Source organism: Protopterus annectens, chromosome 15.part0 (assembly GCF_019279795.1).
Source record: "Protopterus annectens isolate FY-2018-M chromosome 15.part0, PAN1.0, whole genome shotgun sequence".
Classification (NCBI taxonomy): Eukaryota; Metazoa; Chordata; order Ceratodontiformes; family Protopteridae; genus Protopterus; species Protopterus annectens.
Genome location: NC_056749.1, coordinates 295,250,616 through 295,273,433, shown reverse-complemented (window position 1 = coordinate 295,273,433; position 22,818 = coordinate 295,250,616).

The window sequence follows — 22,818 nt, the reverse complement described above, 5'->3', positions numbered from 1 at the left end:
GGCAGATCAGGCTCCAAGCGAACAAGGCCCCTGGTCTGAACATCCTTATCTCAATTCTCAATTTCCAGCATACTGAACCTCCAATGAAACCACCATCACACCTAATATTAACTTCCCACCAGGACCTCTGGACATCAGGATTTTACAACCCTAACTCAATAGCCCCCATCCCCCTTTATTTTTTACAGCTTTTCTGAATTTTAAAGTCTGGTAAACTCAGTATATACTCTAACTAATAACATTGCTACTTTGGCTTAAAACACAAGACGTCCCCAATAACTTTTGTTTTTGTTTCTTCTTACTTTTTGGCCAATATTAAAATAATCCTAAGGGTTTATTGGTAGGCAATCCTATTTTTCTCAAAAGGCTAATAAGTTACAAAATCCTCAGTTATAACTCTTTGTTTAAATGGGGAAATTACACAACTACCCAATTGGCATTCTTGGACTGATCTTGGTCATAACATAAGATCAATGTAATTATTTTTTATTATAACCCCCTGTTTTATTATAACATTTTAACTTCTTTTTTTCAGCAGGAATATCTGAAGAAGCATTAAGTGAAAGCTCTCCTAATTCTGGTAATTAGCAAAAGGCTATTAACTCAAATATTAGTACATCAATAATTTTAGGGTCTATTTTATATATTTGAACGCGTAAATGTTCGAATCACTAAAGATCAAACTTTAGTGATCGAATATTTAAGTGTTCAAATATTTTAAAAATGAATATTTACAAAAAAAAGTAAAAAGAAAAGGGTTTAAGAAAGGGGGAAGCCCCCTGCATCCCCCACCTGTGGGGCTGCACCCCCTCACATCCCCTGCTACTTAAATATACCAACTACGAGATCGCACTTCAGTGTGCAACAGTGCGGAAATGGAAAATTTCCTATTCCCTTAACTGTAGCGCAATGTTGGAGTTGGTATATTTAAGTAGCGGGGGTGGTGGGGGGTTAAGGGGGCTTGCCCCTGCTTAAACCCTTTAGTTTTAATTTCTTTTGTTTAGTTTTTTTTTTTTAATTTTTTTAATATATTCGAACATTTAAATGTTCGATCACTAAAGTTCAATCTTTACTGATTCGAACATTTAAGCATTCAAATGTATAAAATTGACCCTAATTTTATTGTTCCATCGCAACAGAGTTTCTTTATTGTTTTTCTGAAAAATGTGATTTGAAAGTCTCTGAAGTATTTTACTCACTTCTACTTTGAATTGCATGTAGTGTTTATGCTTTTACTACTTTTAGAAGCTTGACATAATGATCCCACTCAGACTGCCAGAGATAGGTACACTCACTGATACTGCAAGTACGAGCCTGATACTTTTTATGTTCCTAAATTTAAGTGCTTAATTAACTTACTCATATGATCCTGACCTGGAATTATCAATCAACTTAATCGGACATGAAACGGACCATTTTGGTCCTGGCAAACCTTAATCCACCTAGCAAAGTGCTAATTAAAAAAAAGCCACGTTGCACACCATAATGGCCCAAGTGTAATGCTGAACACCAAACACATGCTTCAATCCCAGCCAAAAAAAATTTTATTTGGGGATTTTTCAAATGTTCTGCATGCATAATCAGGAACAATCCCACCAAAACAGAGACTCTAACACTTAAGGCAATTTGACGAATACTGACCCCTTAGTTTTATTTTACTCCTTTTGACTCCATGCCATAAACACTGTTGACTACTTTTGGTTACTTGTGGGCTTCACATTCTGCTCTCCCACCTGGATACCATGCTGACTAAATTTCTTACAGTTACTAAGCTCTGTTATCATTAAACATATAGTCTGATTAATTATAATTTAATATTATCCTGCACAATGTTATTTCTGATAATTCCAGCAACTTGAATCTAGAACTTTATTTGGCCCCATGTTTTCTCTCTTCCTTATTTTATCTCGCACAAACAATTATCCTATACACATAAAATACAGTTTTTATTTTACATTTATTTTAAGTTTATTAACTTTACATTTAACTTATGTTTGTACTTTATTTGTCTGCTTGGTACTATTACCTTTGTGCTTCATTTATTTTTCTGCTTAGTATTATTACTTTTTCATAATTTACTGACTTCTCTAAGTTTATCAGATCTCACAACTGGTTATTCTACTACAGACCTACATCCTGACTGGCCCCTCCTCAGCCTTTCCTCGCCAAGTAGTACCTCATATAAGATTGGCTAAAATCTTTGGCGCCTTAAACACATTGCTACCCTTTACCCTGCCTGACCATCCACACATTCCAAGGTTTGTTACTATAACCACCTCTCCGCCCATCTCTTCGCATATCTGGTCTTCCTTCCTTATTACTAGCCAATATTTTACACCTATCTCTCTATTTTCTCAATTGGCGGACCCGTTCAGCCACTAGTCGCATACCCCCTCCACTTTATTGGCTCCCCTTATAATTTTTCTTCCTATCAGATCTGGATAATACCTACCCAATTCTTTTTCATCCAACCTGATACAACAGCATACTTACTGGCTGCTCATTTTGTCCAATGACATTAAGCTCTGTGCTTTTCTAGCCAATCATTCCAACTTTCACAACATCCTACCAGACCCCCCCCCCATCCAGTCCGCCCTCATGAACATTGGACCATATCCCACACCATTCATTGGCCCTTTTTCTTGTTTTCCTCAAGTCATTTGATTACTTCCAGAATAAGGATAGAATAAGATGTCGAATACGGTCTGGTCTGGTTTCATCTTCTTGTATTGTTTAGCACATGGTTATCCGATGTTGTATATGTAAATACACACACAAGAGCATTTATGTATCTAAGTGCTCATCTGCCTTGCACCAACGAATAAATGGATTTTTACCACCAAGAAGATGCTTTTTATTTATTTTCATTTAGCAGCGTAAAAGGTACTTTCCCATAATTCAGGTTTCTGTTTTTTCTTTCTCTTAACCAAGATATATTTTGAATGTGTTAATGGAGGGAAAAATATTTTTCTAGACAGCCTTAATTATTCGGGCATGGGCTTTACTTCTAATTTACTTCTAATTTTCCTGCTTTTGAGTTCTGGTGTAGATCCTGGTAGCTCTGTTCTTCCCAGGTACACTTACATCTAGAGGGACCAGTTTTGTACTCATTTTCCTGTACTTTTAAAACTCAAATACTTTCAAATGAATGAAACATACAGTTCAATTGCCTTGACCCTTTGGAAACTTCCTCCTCCCACTTCAAATCCCTTGAGGTTTGGCTGGATCAGTGTCACCAAAACAAAGTCTAAAATAAACTCACTACTTTTCTGGGCATATAAAATTTCTGATTTCTTATTTCCACAAGACAGAGCAGCTAATAGAAAAGGAGACCTCATAGCCCAAGAAAAATGATGATTCCATCTTATTGCTACACCTCCACTGAAAACCTTAAATTCTTAAAGGCAACTGCTAACAACATATACAGTCATCTCGCTCACAAATCCATACTAAATAAATCCTAATGGCAAACCATCACACACATAAAAGCGCTCTTCTTCTTGCCTCCCCTATCTCTAAATTGTTAAACTTAAAAGTAGGTTCATTGTTTTCAAGCAGATTACAGAAATTAGCATTAGTAAGGATAGTAGCATAATAAAACTTATTACTTAGTGAATATGATTCAAAGTCAAGATGTAAAGTGCCAAGTTTCTGCCACAGTCACAAATCAGTCCTTTCCTTCTACTCACAGCTAAAAGTGAGGAAACACAGAATCCAGTCTGGAAGCAACAGAAGTAAAACAGAATGCTATGAAATCAGTGGCACATTTCAGTTGCTCTTGTGTAAGCACAGCAATCCTCTGAAAACCTAACCAAGGGATATGAGGGTAAAACCCATTTAGGATTAACAGTTACACGTTAACTTTTTTTTTCACGTTTTGATACACTGAAATGAAACCAAACTGATATAATAAAGCTTTTTGTTTGTTCTACAGTAGATTGATATATCAGTTATACTTAAGGCCTTATGTCTGACAAGTGACAGACAAAGCTGAATTTGTTTAAACTGTAACCTTGCTTATTTCAACTGTGTAACATTTTGTCTTACTGCTTTCCTTCACCACTACTAGGTTTTAGGAAAGGCTGCCATTTTTTCTTTGAATATGTTATGCAGACTGACAGTTCATATGTACATGGATAAATGCGTCCCCCACTTCAAGCCAATTAATGCAATTTTAATAAAGTAAAACAATGCTTATTTATGATGTGTGTGTGTGTGTGTGTGTGTGTGTGTGTGTGTGTGATTTTTCTGTGCATGTGCTTTCAGGTGTGTGTATATATATATATATATATATATATATATATATATATATATATATATATATTTGTATATGTGTGCACATGTATATGCACGTATAAGTATATATATTTGTGTAAATATATACATTTGCATATAATCACATTTCTTCTTATTTCTAAATAAGGTATCGACATTTAGACGCTATAACATTATGGTCAGATGCAGTACATGTCTACAAAAGTGGATTTTTCGATTCTATTCCCAGAGCGATGGCAATACATAATCTCACCATTACAAGAAACCAACACTGACACCCTCCTTTCACAGGCCATTCATACACAGATGCACCAAAAAGTCACATCCATACTGCCTCCAGACATACTCATAAATATGCTTTGCACCAATACATAGACACACACCTTCGTGTAGGGAATATGCACTGCCTTGTGGGGTGCACTTAGCCCTCCACATTCTTTGTGGGAGCTATGGATTGTCACTCTTGTCTCTTTGTGAGTAATATTGTAGCTATGTCAAACTTGTCTTTTACGAAGACTCCATCAGAAAAAGCTAAAGCACGTGTCCTGAGAGAATATTTTCTGGCATGTTCCAGACTTCAACTTGTCATATTAGAAAATAAATCATATTGATGCACTTAAATTTGTTTTGGTGGAGTTATTTTTAGTATATTTCTCTTTTTGTGTGTAACAATTTACCACAGCTTAACTGAAGTTCATAAAACCATAACTGAAAGGTGCAATTAACTAAGGTTCCTAAGAGAGAATTAAAAAATAAAAGTGTCTTCATCTATAAAATATAACGGTGCACAGAGCTGCAAATACACAAGTAGCAAAGGGTATTGTGACCCCAGCTAACTCCATAATCTTTAGAAATTACTCTAAAGTAAACTTCCTAGTACTAAATGATAACCTGTCAAGAGTTCAAGAGATCAAACCCTGAGAACACAGCTGCCTATGCATAATTGTTCACAGAACCCCTGTGCAATAATATCAATAAATGCATAAAGACAGCTGTGCCTACCAGAAATAAGCCTAGAACTAACTGAAAGAGTAAAATACAGTGCAGCAATCCAAACGTAAATATGTTGTACAAAAAAAATAAAAAAAACACCAACAGTATGAGGTTGTATGCCCAGCATGATAAAAACACTCAACAATTTAAACAAACAACTAAGATGGCAAATTAAATCTGTTAAAGCCAAATTTGTGGTAAAGACAGTTTTCCATGCAAAGGACAACCACAAGTTTTTCTTTAGCTATCTGAAATCTCAAAGACAGCAATGAGTAGAACTGACAGAAAATGGACCCGACTATATGGAACTGGAAGATAGAGCAAATCTGCTGGCTTAAAAATTCAACTTCAATTTTGCACCTTCATCGGCACCTCACGAGCCAACTTCCCGAAAATGCCATCTAGCAACATTCCCTTCTAAACCATCACTGGGATGCAGGCCTTAGATGGGCATCTAAGAACAAAACTACTGTACCAATGGGCCCAGATATTATCCAAGGATGCCTCCTAAATAGCCTGAAACATTAACTATTGGAAACACTGGTGTCACTATTTAACTGTAGCCTCCAAACAGGCTTTGTGTGATGCATATGGAGAACTTCAGCAGTCATCCCAATACACAAGGATGGGCCATCAATGTGGATCCCAGGAACTACAAATCCATAAGTCTCACTAGTTTTGTATGCAAAGCCATGGAAATAATTGTCATGTAAATGACTAGTAAGGAAAAAGAAAACTTTCAAACACCAGATCTAACCCAGTTTGATTTCGTCAAGGGAAGATCACACCTACTCAACCTGACAATGAGATCGGATGAGGGCAAAACAGTGTATACTGCCTAACTTGACATGGCTAATATATTTGATTCAATACCCACTCTGGCATCTTATACAAACTCAAAGATGTAGTCCTAAATCCAAATGTAACACAATGGATAGTCAGTTGTCTCACAGACAGGACCAAAGAAGTTAGGATAGTGGAGACCACCTTGACAATGAGACTGGCCAATAGTGGAGTCACACAGGGGTCTGTGCTAGGTCCATTCCTTTTTTTATCATCTAATTCTTGGAAATCAAGTTCAATGTAAAAGGCTTCTAGCTGACATAGTTTGCAGATGATTGCAAACTAAGAGCAGTTGTAGAATACTAAAGCTGCTGCTTAATACCTGATGCCAAGAAATGCATAATACCTTTTGGGAAGTCAGCTGCCTTATACAATTTCAATATCACGCCCTTAAGAGTAGAATCGGTAGCTTGGGATTTGGGTACATATGTAGATAGTAACCTTGCTTCAACCAATATGTGTCTAAATTCATAAGGAAATCATTCTGTGTTGCTCAATTTTAAGCAAGAGCATGGCATCTAGGCCAAAGAACATCACTGTTCCACTTTATTTAGCCCTCATCAGGCACATCGAGTACAATGCCCTCAGACATATGTACTTGACTAGGCATATGAAACAAATGGAATGTCCTTAGAGGTTCCCCACAAAAAGAATACAGAGCATGAACTGCAAGTCCTATGCAGATCATCTCAAAGCCCTAGCTCTATACTTTTTTCCTACAGACTGTTGAGAGGAGATCTATGCCTGGCATAAAAGGCATCCTTAGCTCCCAGTCTGATGGATGTTTTGCATATCTGCAAAGCAAATAACAGCAGAATTACTTGATATAGGGATTTAAACTTTGCTTGCAAAATAAATAGGGCACATTGGAAGGAGAGGTATGTGTCTCATACAATTCTCCTTCTCTGAAACAGGCTTCCAATCAATGTGAAGCAGAGCTCTTCTGTAACACTATTGAAGAAAAACTAGGAACATTAGATGTAAATCGGTAACACATGCTAGGTCTAACACCTATGTCTCTAACAGACAGAAGTGGCTTATAAATCTTGCTCTGGATTACATATATTCGTTAAAACAATCTCTAAGGAACATAAATTGAAATATTTTCTGCTTAAAAACCTCAGCTTTGGCCGGCTAAGATCTAGCTGTATTCAACTGGACATATAAGAGAATTTAAGTACCTTTATCTGCACTTTTTTTCAAATAATACAGTATTTAAATTGATTTAACTGTGTTGCATGATTATTAACTGAACTGGAAGTTTTGACTCTGTTCTTCAGTTGGTTTTCCGACCCACCCTCCCTGTTTCTGTTTTGGTGTTAATCTTAGTGGCCATGAAACTGCCCACCCCTCTTGTAAATTTGTGTTTGGATACTCCTTCTGGGCCCATCTCATTTGCTCACTCAACTGAGTGCAGTGAAATCATATTCTGATTTCAGGCACTCCTACTGTGTACAAAGAAAGCATCTGGGAAACAGAAAAAAAAAACTAAGCTTGTTTCCTGCCTTTCCTGTTAAGTGGTATAGACTGTTTGCAGGATTCTGAGCCCCCAAGCCCTTCTGTGTTGGAGGGAAGCCTTCTAGCTTAGGTTTTTTTTTCTTATAACTAGCCAGTTTTCTAGTTTTAGCACTCAAATCTGTTTCTTTGAACTCAACACTTGTTCAGAACTCATTGTAAGCACTACATAAGCTGCAAATTACTACAGCACTCAACTTTCCTCACTTGTCTAGTGGAAAGCAATTTTTAGTACTTAATAAATAAGCGCTTATCCAGGCATGTCTAAGGGTCAGCTCCCAGTGATTTCTCCTGTCTACCTGATGAATCTGGGCATCTTGGGGCAATGCAGCAATTGCCTCATGTACACAGACAACCCTCTCCTCCTACCACCCAACACTACAACATGTGAGAGATGCACTTATATAGCCAAACTGGAAGCAAAGCTCTCTTCACCCAAGAATGGACTAGACAGTCAAGAGGAGAAGGTAAACACTTGTACCACACCACACTCATCACATAGTCCCTCAAAACCTGCACCACCAAAACACACATATAGAAACACAAAACACACACCTACATTTGCGGAGGCTCTCAATAAAAACCTGCCCAAGCATCAGGGACATCCAAAGCATAAACGCAAGAAAACTCCACCCCCCCAACACAACCCAAATGACATATAGCCCACAAACACAGTGTGCCACTCAACCACAGCCCATAAGACATAACAACGTACTCAACACTCTAGTCATAGGTGACTCTATAGTCAGACACACTGATGTTCCACTCACTAGACTAAACAAGGAGAAAGTTACTGTCAGCTGCCTGTCAGGTGCCAGGATCCGCCACATAATGCATGCACTCAGGTTACTCCACAATAAGTACAAATATGACACTGTCATTGTCCATGTTGGTGTGAATGACCTGAGACGTACCTCCCTGGACTACATGAAAAGAGACATGGAGGAGCTCTCCGATCTTGTATCCCAGGCAGGTAGGACCCTAACCCTGAGTAGCATCCTGCCATCACCCAGAATGATACCACAGTACAAGGACAAAATGATTGACTTCAACAATTGGCTAAGCATCTGGTGTCATTCTAAGAGGATCCAGTATTTGTCTGCCTGGGACGACATGATCGACAGCCCATGATGCTTTGCCAGAGATGGTCTGCACCTGTCGACCTTAAGATTCCGGATACTGGCTAAGGCTCTTGCCACCCCTATAGTGCCTTTTTTAGGCAAGGTTCAAATGACAAATTCATCACCGTAACAGTTACAAGCAAGCAAAATCTGAGGGTAATGCTACTCAATGCTAGAAGTCTAAACCTCAAAATGTACTCACTCGAGGCACTCCTTAAAATGGAGAACATTGACATCTGTGTAGTGACAGAGACCTGGTTCAAAGCTCCAGAGAGCACCCCTGCATTACCATGCTTCAATTCATACCACACCTTTTGGCCACCTAGCCCAGAAAGAAGCAATAAAGGTGGAGGCGTGTCCATATTCATTAAGGATATCCACACCTCCAGGCTAGTTGCACAGCATAATGCATCCGAGATTATCCAAGTGCAACTAACTCTGGGCAAGACTGCAATCCAAATTGTAGCTTGCTACAGACCCCCCACCATGCCCCAGGATTTACACTCCTCATTTCTTGATACACTGGAAAGTATTAGGGTACAACCCAACACCCTATTAATGGGCGATTTCAACTACCCCACCATTAACTGGGAAAACTACTCATGTACCAACTCTTTTGCTCAACATTTTGTAGAATTCATAAATTCCAATGCCTTGGATCAACTTATTCACACCCCCACCAGGGGCAGCAATATCCTAGACCTGGTCATTGCCAACATGGGAAACCGGTGTTCCATACCAGAGGTCAATTCCTCGTTGGTCAGATCCGACCACAAGCTAATCAGCCTAGACATCCACATCCCACCCCCAGCCCCAATTAGGGAAACCATCATAAAAAACTTCTCAAAAGCCAACTTCACACTTCTTAAGACAGAAGTGGCAAACTTCATGACACCCATGCAGATGGACAATAGAGGTAGGACTACCAAATCCTACACAAATGCACTTTATAAGCACTTACACAAGTGTATGGATCATGCTATCCCTAATAGAACCTAGATGTTATCCTCCAAAAAAAGGAAGCCAATCTGGTGGTCCTCTGCCATAAACAAACTCTACAACAGAAGAAAGAAACTGTTGCAAAAAAGAGTAAAATCCCATGACTGGAGGAACTCCCTGGTCAACCTCAGTAAGAAGCTGAGATCCCTCATAAAATCCTCTAAAGCTAGTTACGAAAACAAACTTGCCACTGACTCTAAAGACAACCACAAAGCATTATATAGCTATGTCAAGAACCTAAATGGGAACACTCAGATCTGCTCTGAGTTACAGCATAATGGCACTAAATATACAGAACCAACTGATATTGCCAACATCCTAGCAGATAGGTTCATTGCTAACTTTGCCTCCCTCTCACCCCCTAGAGGGCCCATCTCTATACCGGAAGAATGCAAAGTTCCTATAATCACGGCTGCACAGGTAAAAGACACACTCACCAAAGCCAAGAACACAGCATCCATGGGACCTGACAATATCCCAGGCTGCGTTCTACATGAACTACAGAATGAACTGGCACCCTACCTAAGTACCATGTTCAATCATAGCCTCACCTCAGGCTTTGTACCCACTGAATGGCGCACCATGACAGTTATCCCACTCCACAAAGGGGGAGCCACGACAGACCCCGGGAACTACCGCCCCATTAGCCTGACGAGCCTGGTCTGCAAGGCCATGGAACTTATCATCGTGGAACTCATAAACAAAGACACTGGTAATCTCCAAACTCTGGACCCTACTCAGTTTGGATTTGTAAAAGGCAGATCATGTCTCCTAAACCTGATTGACTTCTTTGAAGCAGTCACCAAAGCCATAGATGAGGGTAAAATGGTTCACACAGCTTATCTAGATCTCGCCAAGGCTTTCGACACCATCCCCCACTCTGGAATTATAGATAAGCTCACTAAACTAGGTATAAATCCCTATGTCACAAGATGGGTTGCCAACTGGCTCACGGACAGAAACCACACTGTGAAAGTAGTGGATTCCAAATCCGACATCAGACCAGTGACAAGTGGAGTACCACAGGGTTCAGTCCTGGGTCCTCTCCTGTTTGGTATCTACTTCTCTGAAGTGCAGGCCAACACAGAAGGTCTTTGGCTAACAAAGTTTGCAGATGACTGCAAACTAGGAGCCATAATCAAAACTCCTAATGATGTGGACAAACTACAAAAGGGCCTCACTGAGACAGATACCTGGTGTCAAAGCCATGGCCTGAAGCTCAATGCCAAAAAGTGTACTGTCATCCCCTTTGGTAAAAACTCTGTACCCATGAACTACCACATAGCTGGTAGTCTACTTAATGCCAAAAATGTGATAAGAGACCTTGGGACACAGGTGGACAGTAGTCTCTCCTTTGATAATCACATTGCCACAGTGGTCAGGAAATCCTTCTATGTGGCTCATCTCATCACAAAAGGGTTCTCATCCAGAAAAAAAGAGGTCACTGTTCCCCTCTACCCATCACTCATTAGACCCATTTTAGAGTAAAACGCCCCTTTTGGTATGTACCTCACAAGACATCTACAACAACTGCAAAGACCACAGAAATACCTCACAAAGAGGATTACTGGCCTCAAACAGATGCCCTATGCAGACCGTCTCAAAAAACTACAGCTTTACTCCATCACATATCGCCTACTCAGGGGCGATCTCTGCCTAACATACAAAGCTATGTCAAACCCAGAGCTGTTGGACATGCCCCACTTAAAGAAATCCCAATCCCTCCAAGCTACACGCTCTAGGGACCTTAACCTTGTCACCACAATAAACAGAACATGCTGGAGGAATAGATTCCTGTCCCAGAGACTTCCCATACTCTGGAACAGACTACCTATCTATGTCAAACAGAGCTCCTCATTAGCACGCTTCAAGAAAAATCTTGATGATTGGATGGGAAATGGGAAATTCACCCTGGGGATCACTTCTGTGACTCTGCTCGACAGGGGCACAGGAAAATAATTTTCTTGGGTGGCGAAAGCCAGGGTACATTTTTTGGCTAGGCTTGTATGGGCCCTAGGGCCAATAGCCTAGTACCTACCTATGAACCTATAAGATACATTTGGGAAGCTTTGATTAGTCTTATAAAGGCCCCATTGCTCGGTAGCCTACTATATTCCAATGAACCTATGAGTAATAGGAAGAAAGAACTAACATGTTTATAAATGGCTAGGTAACTGCTTAAACACAATATCAGTGACTTTAGTTGCACAAACAGTGAAAATGTTATAAAATCTGATAAAATAAGAGAAAAAGCAACTTAAAGAAAGAAAGAAAAACACCAAAACAAATTCAAGTGCAGCAATACGATTTATTTTCTAGGTTAATATGAGGACTTGAAGTCTGGAAAAAATTGGAAAGATATCCAGTCAGAGCATGTGTTTTAGCTTTCTCTCCATGAGTCTTGGATACAGACAGTGAGAGATGGATACTATCTATCTGTCTATATATATATATATATATATATATATATATATATATATATATATATATATATATGTATGTATATCACTACAATGAAATACTAATATACTGACTTTCAAAATACAAACACCACAATTCCAAATGTACATAACACCACTAAAACATTACATCGATGTTCATAATATCAAATTAAAACGTGCAGCATTACATGTAATTCCCTTCGCCACAGCAGTACTACAATAAAAACAAAACTGTATACTTCTGAGAAAAATGATTATTTTTACAACACTGAAATATACATTCTTCAAATGACAGAGTAATTCATAATCTAACACATCATCTTCACATTAACAAACTATTCACTTTATCAAAATACTTCCTAAAGCTAGCACAAACTCAATAACTATGTCCGAACCTTTGTTCTGCAGACTGGAATATCTAAAACCCACCTAGTTGGGGAGCTACACCCCCCCCCCACATCCTCCTAACTAAATATACCAACTCCAGCATCGCATTACAATGGGAAAAGGGCATAAAGCTTTTTTTTTTTACCTTTCTGGACTGCATACACACTTTCACAACAGCTGGAGCATTGTACAAAACATCTGACTTATTTTTTAAACACTATGTACAAAACTTTAAAGAGACATACCTGTGTTTACAAAGGCTTAAGTAATACTTCCTGCTTTCTTGTCAGTAATCTGTATATTGAAGTTTTCAGTTTGTGTTTTATCACACTTGGCATTTTAAAGTTTCTGTGTTATGAAGTTTGGACGTTTGGTTTCAGTATTCTAAAAGTTGGTATTTTAGGATTTCTTTCTTTTAAAGCCAGTTCATATAAGTACACACACACAAACATATATTTCATAACTTTTCTAGACAAATTATTTACTGAGTTGGTGCGCAAACCAAATTTTCTCTGCCCACATATATTAGTATACTCCAGATCAATACCTTAACTATGAGCCAAAATGCTTCTGACAGTAGTTGCTTGAATGTCTATGTCTTGAATGGACATTCATGTCTAGGCTCATTGTTGTCTTAGTCAAATAGCATTCCAGTACATCATTTCCAAACCTCAAAAGTGATACCACATTATTAATCATCTGTAAATATGGATTTGCACTTTCCAACTGTCTTTATAGCTATCTTGGTTGAAATGGGCATTCTGAAACTATGCAACAGATACTTCATGTTGAGTGTCCGTCATCTCCTATTTACTGTACTTTATCATGTCACTATACTCTTTACTATCAAATTATAAAGACAGCCTCATAAATATTGGTGGCGATTGGAATACATATCAAAATCCAGATAAGGATAGGTCTAATCCTGAGAAAACAAGCAAGCCATATGAGCAATCAAAGAACTCAAACATGACTCAAATTATTTAATCCATTCAATTACACTGGAAGGGAGAGTAACTCAGAAAATTTCACCTTCTACTCACCATGTCACAAAATGTGGTCGAGGATTGATTTTTTTCTGATCTCGGAAATATTTTTCAACATGAAAGTAACAAGTCTTATATATGCATGCCAGATTTTTCTATGATCACTCTAAAATAACACTATCAATTGAATGGGATGATAAAAAACAACAACCTAACACAGGCTGTAATTGGTCACTTAATTCCAATCTCTTAACAAAAAAATTACATGATAGGTTCATAGGTTAATACTAGGCTATCTGCCCTAGGGCATTTATAAGCATAGCCAGAGTGTGTTTGGCTTTCGCCACCCTTTTAGATTAGTTGACTGTGCCTTCGTATAGTAGGTCACAGAAGGTAGCCCTTTTAAGGTTAGTTTACTGTACCTCTGTCAAGCAGGGACACAGAAGAGATCCCAGGGGTAAACTTATGATCTCCCATCCACTCGTCAAGATTTCTCTTGAAGAGGGTCAGTGAGGGGCTCTGCCTAACACAGATTGGGATTTTGTTCCAGAGTGAGGGCGGCCTCTGGGATATGAATCTGTCCCTCCAGCATGTCCTATTTATTTCTGTGCTGAGGTTCAAGTCCCTGGAGCGTGTAGCTCTAAGGGATTTGGATTTTCTGAGGTGAAGCATGTCCATTAATTCTGGACTGGACATGGCTTTATACGTCAGACACAGATCGCTTCTGAGTAGGCAGTACGCAACTGAGTAGAGCTGGAGTTTCTTTAGCCGAACTGCATAGGGCATCTGTGTGTGCCCCTTGATCCTCTTGGTGAGGTACTTTTGGGGTCTTTCCAGTTGCTGCAGGTGTCGGGTAAGGTACATCCCAAATGGGGCATTGTATTCAATTATGGGCCTGATAAGTGATGAGTGGAGGGGCACAATGACCTTTTTTGATCTAGATGTGAACCCTTTCGTGATAAGGTGAGCTATATAGATGGTCTTTCTACCACTTTGACAACGTGATTGTCAAAGGAGAGATTGCTATCTACTTGGGTCCCCAAGTCCCTAATTACTTCTTCCGTACTTAATGGATTACCACCTATGTGGTAATTTGTGGGTACTTTGTTTTTCCCAAAGGGGATGACTATGCACTTTTTAGCATTTAGCTTTAGGCCATGGCTCTGGCACCAGTTATCCATTTCTGTGAGACCCTTTTGGAGGATGCTTGTGTCAGCCGGAGAGTTGATTATGGCACCCAGTTTGCAGTCATCTGTGAACTTGGTCAGCCATAGTCCACCTGTGTTAGCCTGTACCTCAGAGAAATATATACCGAACAAGAGAGGTCCCAGGACTGAGAGTTGTGGGATGCCACTTATAACTGGTTTAGAATCTGACATGGCACCTGCTATTCTGACCAAGTGGGTTCTATCCCTGAGCCAGCTTGCAACCCATCTTGTGACATAGAGGTTGATATTTAAGCTGGTGAGCTTAATTATGATGCCCAAGTGGGGTATTGTGTCGAAGGCTTTTGCGAGGTCCAGGTAGGCTGTGTGGACTACCGTCCCTTCATTTATGGTTTTGGTAACTGTTTCAAAGAAATCGACCAGGTTCAAGAGGTAAGATCTGCTCTTAACAAAGCCGAATTGGGTAGGATCCAGTGTCTGGAGGTTTCCAATGTCTTTGTTTATGATTTCCATGATGATACGCTCCATAGCTTTGCAGACCAGGCTAGTCAGGCTTATAGGGCGATAGTTTCCGGGGTCTGTTGTGGCACCATCTTTGTGGAGTGGGACCACTGTTGCTGTACGCCATTCCTTGGGTACATATCCTGTAGTAAGGCTGAGATTGAACAGTGACTTTATATGAGGGTTTAGTTCTTCTTGGAGCTCATGTAAGACGCAGCCCGGGACACCGTCTGGTCCCACTGATGCTGTGTTTTTTGCTTTGGAGAGGGCAGCTCTCACCTGTGCATCTGTAATCTCAGGAATGCTACACTCTGTTGGGATAGACATTTGCTCTTTTGGTGGGGGGAGGGGGGGACGTTTGCACTAAACCTTTCTGCCAGGATGTTGGCAATGTCTGTGGGTTCAGTGTATGTTTTGTCATTTGCACAAACTCAGAGCATATCTGGGAGTTTCTTTCCAGGTTTCTGACATAACTAAAGAAAGCCTTGTGATTATCTTTAGTGTCTTGTGCAATTTTTCTTTCGAAGCTGGCCTTAGACGATTTTATGAGGGATCGTAGTTTCTTGCTAGTACTGATCAGAGACGCCTTCCCTTTTTGGGATTTTGCTCTATCATGTAGTAGCTTCTGTTGTATAGCTTATTTATGGCCAGGGTCCACCAGACAGGTCTCCTGCCTTTGGAGGAGTGAGTCTTGGTTTTATTTGGGATAGCATGCTCCATGCATTCCTGTAGGTGTCCATAGAATGCTTTTGTAAAGGATTCTGCATTTTGGGCCATATTTTCCTCTGGCCCGGGGGCTTTGAAGGATTCCACCTTGGTTTTGAGAAGTGTGAAGTTTGCTTTTGAGAAGTTCTTCACCATGGTTTCCTTGGCTGGGGGTGGGGATGGAATATGGATGTCCAGTGAGATTAGTTTATGGTCTGATCATACCAATGAGGGGTATACCTCTGGTGTTGAACATAGAGACCCCATGTTGGTGATGACCAGATCCAATATGTTTTCCCCTCTTGTGGGAGTGGTGACCAGTTTTTCCATAGCATTTGAGTTTATAAATTCTAGGAACCATTGGGTGAGGGTGTTTGGGCTTGAGTAGTTTTCCCATCAATGTTTGGGTAGTTGAAGTCACCCAGTATAATGGTGTTTGGAGAGACTTTCATATTCTCCAGTGTTCTCAGGAAAGCCGAGTGAGGTTCCTGTGTTTGGGAGGGTGGTCTGTAGCAGGCTACAAACTGAAAGGCAGTTTTGCCCACTGTTAGTTGCACATGGATGGTCTCCGATGCTTTGTGCAGTGCCACTAACCTGGAGGTGTGGGTATCTTTGATAAATATGGATACTCCCCCTCCTTTTGTGGTTCATTCCAAGTTTTGGGGTCGAAAAGCATAGTATGAAGTGTAACCTGTTGGTGCTGGGGTGTTCTTGTGATCCTTGAACCAGGTTTCTGTTACTGCACAGATATCGATATTCTCCATACTGAGGAGAGTCTCGAGTGCGTGCATCTTGAGGTTTAGACTTCTGGCATTGAGCAGCATTACCCTTGTTTTTTTTTTCTTTGTGTTGTCTATGGAGGTGGGTTTGTCTTTTGAGCCTTGCCTAAAAAAGGCACTATGGGGGAGGCAAGAGCCTTTGCCAGTATTCGAAAACCCAGGGGTGACAGGTGCAAGCCATCCCTAGCGAAGCAACATGGTTGTCGAGCATGTCATCACAGGCTGACAGACACTGGATCCCCTATGAATGACACCAATACTTTAGCCAATTGTTAAAATTGATCATTTTATCTTTATACTGTGGCATCATTCTTGGTGAGGGTAAGATGCTACTCAAGGTCAGGGTCATACCGGCTTGGGCTACATGATCAAAGAGCTCCTCTATGTCTCTTTTCACATAGTCCAAGGAGGTATGTCTCAGGTCATTCACACCAGCATAGACAATGACAGAATCATATTTGTACTTGCTTTGGAGTGACCTGAGTGCTTGTGTTATGTGGCAGATCCTGGCACCCGACAGGCAGCTTACAGTGACCTTCTCCTTGTTCAGCCTGATGAGTGTGACGTCAGTGTGTCTGACAATAGAGTCACCTATTACAAGTGTATTAGGTGTGTTGTTTAGCCGTACGGGCTGTGACTGTGTGGCACACTGACTTTGTGAGCTATGTGCTACGTGGGTTTTGTTTCGTGATAGGGGTTGCTTGGATGTCTGCTTTGGAGGTCTCTGCTGCTTAGGCAGATTTTTATTTAGAGCCTCTGAGTATGTTTTTGTGTGTTTGTGTTTGGTTTGCTGATGCGATAGGTCTATGTGAGACTGGATTTGTGGTGTGTGTGGTTACCTTCTCCTCCTGACAGGCTCTGCCAGTACTGGGTTGAGAGAGCTTAGCCTCCAGTCTGGCTATATAGTTGCATCTCTCACATATATTTGAGCTTGTTGGGAGGAGGAGAGGGTGGTCTGTATACATAAGGCAGTTGTAATATTGCCTCAAGATTCCCAGATTCACCAGCTGGACTGGAGAGTAAACCCGAAACTGACCTTTGGACATGCCTGAATAATATAGGGAACTACTTATTGACTGATCAGAAAGAACCAATAGGGAGCAAGTACTTAAAAAGAGTATAAGAGGAGTATAAAGAGTATAAGAGGATGTAGTGCTTAAGTTTATTAGTGTTTACCGATGAGATTACTTATACGAGCAAGTGCAGGGCTTTAGAATGAAAACAGAGTGCTTATTTTGAAATTTAGAGCAGTTCTAAGGGAAAAAAATGAAGAGCAGACTTTGTGGAGCCGGGAATAGTTTAAACCTGTTTAAGACCACGCAAAAAGACAGTTGCAGGGTTTTAAGAGAGAGAGATCAAGGAGTTTGGAATTCACCCAAAATGGCCAATAAAACTACAGTTTCTAGGCAGTAACCACTCCTACAGGGGCAGACAGGCTGCTCAGTGTTAACCACTGCCACTGGTGAACACAGAGACTTCCCTTTAGCCCAAGCAAGCACTGGCCTCCAAGAAACTTGCAAACAGTTCAGAACAGCAACTCTGTAACTGAACTTTCTTTTAAATTAGAGAAAGTGGGAAAATAGCAAGATTTTTTTGTTTTTGTTTTTGTTTAAGGATAGCAGAGACACACAAGTAGCAAACTAGTCAGAACAGTGCAATAAATGACCCCAACATGTATGTGCTAGGTCAGAGGCAGGAAAAATGCAATTTAAGAAAAAACAATTTTAAATTAAGTGCAACACAAAAAATGCAGTAAACAGGCTCTAGGTATGTTCTAAATACTGTTTCTAACCCAGATATCAACTTTTGCAATCAAGAAAATGCCAAAAAGTAGGCGGCAATGCAGTTTTTCTAAGAAATAAATCACAAGAAAATACTTAAAATCTCAAAAGTGGCTCCTTTCTTCTCTCAATGTTTTCTCCTCTTGGTAGGTGCTTCTGCAAAAACTATCAATCCTGGAAAGACGCCAAAACCACGAGGTTGCAGGGTTTTAAGAGAGAGAGATCAAGGAGTTTGGAATTGACCCAAAATGGCCAATAAAACTACAGTTTCCAGCTAGTAACCACTCCTACAGGGACAGGCAGGCTGCTCAGTGTTAACCACTGCCACTGGTGAACACAGAGACTTCCCTTTAGCCCAAGCAAGCACTGGCCTCCAAGAAACAGACAAACAGTTCAGAACAGCAACTCTGTATCTGAACTCTCTTTTAAATCAGAGAAAGTGGGAAAATAGCAAGATTTTTTTGTTTTTTTGTTTTTGTTTAAGGATAGCAGAGACACACAAGTAGCAAACTAGTCAGAACAGTGCAATAAATGACCGCAACACGTGTGTGCTAGGACAGAGGCAGGAAAAATGCAATTTAAGAAAAAAACAATTTTAAATTAAGTGCAACACAAAATATGCAGTAAGCATGCTCTAGGTATGTTCTAAATACTGTTTCTAACCCAGATATCAACTTTTGCAATCAAGAAAATGCCAAAAAGTAGGTGGCAATGCAGTTTTTCTAAGAAATAAATCACAAGAAAATACTTAAGATCTCAAAAGTGGCTCCTTTCTTCTCTCAGCATTTTCTCCTCTTGGTAGGTGCTTCAGCAACAACTATCAAGCCTGGAAAGGCATTAATTCTCTCTAAAACTCTCTAATTTCAAATCTTGCCAACACACATACACATTTAGACATGCTTCAATGAAAGCTCAAATTAGAGGGTTTCTGATTAACAAAGCAACACACTATAAAAAAACTATTCTCCAAAGAAGATTCAAGATTAAAAGAGAAAATAAATAAACTGGAATTGAAGCTAATGTCAAACCCTGACAAAAACACAGAAGACCTATTAAGAAAAACACAAAAAGAGCTACATCTAAAAGAAGCAAAAAATCTATCATTCTATGAAATGAGAACTTCGTTAAATATGCTGAGACTATTCAAATGCCATCCAGGGCTTTAGCGAGTCTAATTTCTCTACACAAATCCTCAAGCATTATAACAGAAATCTGTTACGAGAACAAAACATATACAGTCAGGCAATAGTAAACCTTTTGAATAGCTTTACATTCAAATCTATGGAGATCAAATCTTATCACTGCCAGAAATGGACAGAAAAGCTTTCTTACAGGATATAGCCTTCCCTAAATTATACTCTAAACAACAAAATATTCTAACAAACCCAATTTCATTAAATTAAATCATTGACACAATTAAAACGCTAAAAATAAACAAAGCTCCAGGCCCGGATGGTCTCACTTCAGAATTTTACAAGTGCTTCATTATACCTGTTGTTAAAATACTGTATCAGGTACTAAACTATATAATAAATAATAAAGTAAACAATCTAAACTTTAATGCCTCAAAAAACATATTTATATTGAAAGAACATTCAGATCCTAAAGACCCCAATAGTTATAGACCAATTTTACTACTTAATATAGACAACAAGATTCTCACTTCAATTTTCACTAACAGATTAAAGAACATTATAACTAATATCATATCACCAGAACAATCAGGATTCACCCCACTAAGACAGACTAGTGATAATGCCTTAACTCTTGAAGCCATGATGTCCTTTGCAAACCTAAAAAAATTCCCCATATACGCAATGGTGGTAGATGCACACAAAGCATTTGATAGAGTTAACATCTCTTTCCTACTTCAACTGTTACCCTATTTTGAATTCCGTGACACATTTATTCAAATAATTAAATACTATAGGAAAACCCTTACACCCACCTATATGTAAACAGAACCCAATCAAACAGAATCAAGATAAAAAATGGGACAAGGCAAGGCTGCCCTCTATCCCCCATCTTATTCAATCTGTATCTTGAACCGCTATTCTTGTACATCAAACAGAAGACATATCTTAACCCACCTTCTGTCTTTAACTCTAAAATATTTTGCACTGCCTTCGCCGATGATTTAACCATTTACTTAAGTACCCCTAGTTCTGACATACCTAAATTACTAAAAGCAATTGAAAGTTTCTCAGTTATATCTAACTATAAACTTAAGTTAAACAAAACCAACATCTTTCCTCTAAGTCCCACCAAATTACTATCATTATTCCCATTTTTAGACACAATTAAGATAAAAGATTAAACTAAATGTCTTGGAATTACGTTCTTTCAAAACAAAAGAGACTTTTATCAAAATAATATACAGGATAAATGGAATAGGATTATACAAGACTGCAACAGATGGAATAATCTCAAAATACCTTTTCTAGCCAAAGTCTCGATAATCAAAATGAACATTCTCTCTAGAATAATTTATGTATTTATGACTTCACAAGTGATAATACAAAAAAATATTTTAAACAAATACATACATTTTTGGCCAAATTCAAATGGGAACCTACAAGAACAAGAATCTCATACCAAAAACTTTCATTACCGAAATTAAAAGGCGGCCTAAACTTACCGGATTTTAAACTGTACTACATCATTATCAGTAGCAGTAGAATTCTAGGGATAGCAGAATATACCCCTTTGCATAATAAATGGACTCCAATGTGGTTGAAAATATATTATAATTATATCAAATCTCTAGACTTTAATCCTAGAGCTCTGCCTTTTTTAACAAAAAAGAAATAACTGCTCATAAGATCATGGACCCACTAAAACACTTCATTATTATACTTCAAAAAGTTATGTATCTCCCTTGATCTTGAGATAGCAATGGATATCCTTCAACCAATCCATAATAATAACCCAAACCTGAAAATTAATAACTCAATGTTAAACCTCAATAACTACCCTTTATTTATTTATTTATTTATTGCATTTGTTTACCGGGATAAGTCCACTGGGCCTAAAAGAGCCCATTTTCAGTGGAGGCCTGGGGACAAAAGCTCCAACGAGATATAGAAAAAATATAAACATTAATTAGTACAGAAGCAGAAACAGTGTTACAGATAGTAAATATAGTAACATATACAGAATATATACATAAAAGCAGGAATCTAGTTTGTTTGATTACAGCAATATATACAGAAAATATACTTTAAAGCAGAATTCAATGAATTTAGTCAGATTGATATAAACATAGATCAGTATTATTGTACCAGAGTCAACAAGTGAAGATAAAAATAAATATGGAGAAAATATCATCAGTCACTAGTAGCAAAAGACATAGGAGTTTAGTAATCATATAAGGAGAGTGAAGAGGTTAGGTTATAGAGCAGGACCATAGCCAGGAAGAGTTGAGATGATTTTTCAGCATTTGTTTGAAGGTGGTGGTGCTGCCTGTGTTTCTTATAGAAGGCGGAAGTGAGTTCCATAGTTTGGCGACAGTGATGGCATAGAGAAGTTGACCAGCAGGTAAGGTGGGCTTATCTACTTTTAGAAATAGATGATTTTCAGATCTTAGATGCCTGCTGGAATGGCATTTGGCAAGTAGAGTTGAGCGAGCAGGACAGTCTGTGAGTCTGTAGATTATTTTGTGCACAGTAGTTAGTTGGGTGAATGAGAGATGGTGGGGGAGTGTTTCAGTGACTTACAATGGTGGGATGAGAATGTGGCCTTGGTGGCAAAATTTGCTATTCTGTTGTAACACATAGCAAGTTTGGATTTTGTAGAATTTCAGATATTAGTGAGGAGAGAGGCACCATAAAGGAGAGAGGGTAATAAAAAAGTAGTTGCAAGGGTTTGTCTAGTAGAGAGGCTAAGAAAGTGTTGGTGCCTGTAGAGCATATCAAGCTTTTGGTGTGTTTTTTTGATGTTATTGTTTATGTGAAGGTCAAAGTTAAGGTTTTCATCTATAATAATGCCTAGTAATTTAGTGTGTGGGACAACTTCTATAGTGGTATTGTCTTGCGCTTGTATAGTGAAGAGTTTTTTATCAAATGGAGTGGTTTTCCTAGGAGTAAAAATTACTAGTTTAGTTTTTTTTTGGATTTAGGGCAAGATGATTGTTAAGCATCCAAGATTTAGTAGACGTGAGGGCATTCTGGGTAATTTGCTGGAGTTCAGAGCTGGAATTTGCAGTGCATATTATTGTATAGTCTTCAGCATACTGGATTATTGAGCATTGTGGGAGAGTGGTGTGAATGTTGTTAATAAAGATGATAAATAAGAGAGGACCAAGTATGGAGCATTGGGTTACCCCTG